The 4183-nt window shown below is 69.5% G+C and overlaps 1 long non-coding RNA gene across 1 annotated transcript; it reads right to left on the reverse strand.

Annotated features, from left to right (window-relative positions):
- Nucleotides 1–389: 389 nt before the first annotated feature.
- LOC125318003 lies at nt 390–2011 on the reverse strand. The gene is made up of 3 exons (XR_007200239.1): nt 1936–2011; nt 1444–1524; nt 390–1038 (listed from the first exon to the last, which is right to left on the reverse strand). It is a non-coding gene; the product is annotated as an uncharacterized LOC125318003 (long non-coding RNA).
- Nucleotides 2012–4183: the final 2172 nt, after the last annotated feature.

The raw sequence follows: 4183 nt of genomic DNA on the forward strand, positions 1-4183 counted from the left end.
GGGGCAAAGGGGCAGTGTGTCCTCCCCCCCTTCAGCCATCCCACCCCAAACGCCACCTTCGTCCCTTCACGGAGTCCCCTCCGAGTCCCCGGCGTGTCCCCAAGCCAGCCTGGGTGACACTGGGGTGGGGACACTGCTGCCAACCCCCGGCTGGGTGGAGCCACCGTGGCAGCGATGTCGCCGTGAGGGGACGGACACCGGGAGTGGCCCCGCGACAGGCGGGTGGTGGCTCCGTGTCCCCCAGTCCCCCCTCGGCGCGTTTTGGGGTCCCTGGCAGTGCCGTTGGGATCCGGGGATGGGAGAAATCGCTGGAGTTTGGGGAGATATTTGGGTTTGGGGAGGGGCCAGTTGGGGTCAGGGGAATAGGGGACAGCGGGCTGGTGGCACAGGGAGATGTCCCCGAGAGCAGAGCAGCCTTTATTACCCAATCTTCCCTAAATTCCCGGTGTTCCCGGTTTCCGGAGCGCTGCGGATGTGGCGGTAACTCCCGGAGCGCATCCCAGAGCTCCGGTGGGAAAACGGTGCCCGGGATGAGCCGAAACTGCCCCAAAACTGGGAAAGGGACCCCTCAGTCCCGTGTCCGGCTGCGGAGTGGGATGGGAACACCGCGGGAGTGGGACACGCGGCGGCATCGCAAAGGGATTGGGGGATGTGGGATCGGGACACGCGGTGGGATCGGGATCGGGATTGGGACACAGCGGGATTAGGACGTGCAGTGGGATCGGGACACCGCGGGATCAGTGCGCAGGATTGGGATCGGGACACCGCGGGATCGGGACATGGGATGGGATCAGGAGCCACGGTGGGATGGGGACACGGGATCAAATCAGGAATCTCAGTGGGATTAGGGCACACAGGATGGGCTCAGGACACGTCTCCCACCCCCATCGCTCCCCCGGACTGCGCTGGCGGCTCCGGGGCCGGGAATGAGCCCCCGCTGGTCCCGGTGTTGGGGACACCGCGGGGACACGGCGGGGACACCGGGAACGTCGCGCTCAGCGGGGCGGGACCGGGGGGGCTGCGGGGCCTCAGCCTTTCCTGCAAGGGGGGGACAGGGAGTGAGTCCCCCACGGGGTCCTGCTGCCCTGGGGACACGGGTGACAACGGCAGCGAAGCCGCCATTCCTCGCTGTGCCCCGTCCTCGGGATGTCCCCTCTTCCCAGGATGTCCCCCATTCCCGGAATGTTCCACTCCCTGGGCTGTGCCACCTTCCCATCCCCTTTCCCAGGATGTCCCCGTCTCCTTGGTGCCCCCCCTTTTCCCCGGGATGTCCCCTCTCCTCCGGGCTGTCACCTCCTCGAGCTGTCCCACTTCTCGGGCTGTCCCCCCCTCTCCGGGATGTCCCCTCTCCTCGTGATGTCCCCTCCTCCCCGAGCTGTCCCTCTCCCCCCTTCCCGGGCTGTCCCTCTTCCCCAGGATGTCCCCCCTCCCCCCAAAAAGTACCGGGACAGGGGACACCTGCGCCCGGTGGCTCTGTCCCTCCCCCGCCGCCGCAGCGCCTCCACCTCGGCCGCGTAGTCCCGGCTGCGGGGACAGCGGAGCCACTGTGGGGGTGGCCCCGTCCCCGGGGTGGGGACACGGGGGGTCCCCAAGGGGAGGGAAGGACAGGGAAGGGTGGGGGGACAGCGGGTCCCCATGGGGAAGGAGGGACAGGGCAGGGAGGGATCTGGAGGGACACACGGGAGGGTCCCCGTGGGGAGGGAGGGAGGGACAGGGCAGGGAGGGACCTGGGGGGACACACAGGGGGGTCCCCATGGGCAGGGAGGGACAGAGCGGGATGTCACAAGGGCTGCGCCAGGGTGTGTCTGATTTTTGGGGCTGACTGCTCTGGGGGTGGCCCATCCCGCGGAAGGGGACAGGGACCTTACAGGGGCGTGTCCCACGGCGACAAGGACCTTACAGGGAGGGGGATGTGGCAGGGGACAAGGACCTTACAGGGTGTTCTCCAGGTCCCTGTGCCGCGCCTCGCAGCGCTCCCGGCGCTCCCGCAGCTCCCGCTGCTGCTCCAGCGCCTCCTGCAGCCGCCGCCGCAGCCCCCGCGCCTGCTCCGCGCCCCGCGCCACCTCCTCTGGGGACAGCGGCGACACCGGCGTCACCCCGAATCGGGCTGGCGGAGCCCCGGCCGGCCTCGGTGTGCGGGGGACAGAGCTCACCTTGCAGCGCCGCTTTGTCATCGGCCAGCTCGGCCCGCTCTCGCCGCAGGGCCACCAGCGCGTCCCCCAGCGCGGTGACATTGGCCTCCAGCCGGGCCTGGGGAGAGGGGACACGTGGGGACAGCGGTGGGCAGCGTCCAGCCCCCGAGCCTTCTTCTGCTGCCAGAGCCCTCCTCCTCCTCTGCCTCACTGTCACCCCATGTCCCCGAGCTGTCCCCGTGCTGCTGGTGGCCTTGGGTGGCTGTCCCCCTCCCGCCATGTTCCTCCAAAGGGTAGGGACAAGGATTTCACGGATTTGGGGACAATCCTGAAATCCCTGAAGGAATGGCTCAGCCTGAGCGTTGGGATCTCGGGAGAGCCTCAGGTCACCCGTGTCCCCAAGCTGTCCCCACGCTCCTGGTGGCCTTAGGTTGCCCCTAAGGGTCAGGGACACGGATTTCATGGATTTGGGGACAATCCCTCTTCCCCGGAGGGACGCTCATGCTGGGGGCGATGAGAGCCGTCCCAGCAGGCCGAGGTCACTCCGCGGGTGGCAGCGCTGGTGCCGGGGCGGGGACGGGGCTCTCCAAGAGCCTGCCCAGCCCTGCCCGGCTCCCGGCGCCAGCCCCGGGAAGCGGGAGCATTTTCCAGCCTCTTCGGGCCATTGTTCAGCCGGATGAGCCCAAGAGGGGCGGCGGGACCCGGCTCTTCCTCCGGGCTGCGGCTGCCGGGCCCTTTCCCGGCTGGAACCGCAGCTAAAAATACTCGGGAAGGAGAAACCTGGGAGCTCCGGCCCCGGCTGCTGCCTGGGATGGGGTAATTATAGGGATGGACAGCCGGGAATAGCTGCCCCCGCCGGGAGTGGGATGGGCGGGATGGAGCCGGGAGCATCCAGGGCTCCCTTTTTGGGGTGTCGCCTGCAGGGATGTGGCGGCCGTGCCCTCCCCATGGTGGCTCTGCCCCTTATCCCAGCTCATCATCCCGGCTGGAACATCTTTCCCGGGGTTCTCCTGGTGGGAATTCCCACAGGGATGCAGCAACGCCCTGATCTCGGCTGCTGGACAGGGAGGGAGGGACAGGGGACGGTGGTGAGGGGACAGGGACTGTTGTCCCCGTCCCGTTTTCCATCCCTGAGTCACCAAGCACCGCCTTGTCCCCATCCCTCCGGCCACCGACGGGGACTGGAGGCCGCGGTGAGGGGACAGGGGGTGCCATCCCCATCCCAGAACCCCATCTCCCATCCTGGCATCCCAAAGCGACCAGGGACCGCCCTGTCCCCATATCCCTCCGGCCACCCACCAGGACTGCGGACGCTGCTGAGGGACCGGATGAGAGAACAGGGGCTGTTGTCCCCATCCCGTTTTCCATCCTCAAAGCGACCAAGAACCACCTTGTCCCCATCCCTCCGGCCACCTACCGCCCGCTCCCGGCAGGACACGAGGCTGGCGTTGCCCCTCCTGCTGTCCCCTCGTGTCCGGGCCAGCTCCCGGCGCAGCGCGTCCTCGTCCCGCTCCAGCCGCTCCCGCTCCCGCTCCAGCTCCTCCAGGCGATTCCCGAGCTCCCGGCTCTCGTTGGCCGCCCTCTCCCGGCACCCCCGCAGCTTCCCCACGGCCTCGGAGCGCCACACCATCACCGCCACGGCCACTGTCACCGCCGCCACCAGCACCAGCAGCGCCGCGCACAGCCCCAGCACCTTCAGGGTGGCCCTGGGCACCGCGGGGTCCATGGCGGAGGGGACGCGCGGGGACACAGCGGGACAGCCGGGGACCCACCGGGACCCACCGGAAAAGCCGGGGACCCACCAGGACCCACCGGGACAGCCGGGGATGCGCGGGGACCCACCGGGACAGCCGGGGACCTACCGGGACCCACCGGGACAGCCGGGGACGCGCGGGGACCCACCGGGACAGCCGGGGACCCACCGGGACCCACCGGAAAAGCCGGAGCCGTGCGGGGACCCACCGGGACAGCCGGGGACCCACCGGGACCCACCGGGAAAGCCAGAGACCCACCGGGACAGCCGGAGCCGCTCCTCCGGCCGTGGCTGTGCC

This window comes from Corvus hawaiiensis, chromosome 28 (genome assembly GCF_020740725.1).
Source record: "Corvus hawaiiensis isolate bCorHaw1 chromosome 28, bCorHaw1.pri.cur, whole genome shotgun sequence".
In the NCBI taxonomy this organism is placed as follows: Eukaryota; Metazoa; Chordata; class Aves; order Passeriformes; family Corvidae; genus Corvus; species Corvus hawaiiensis.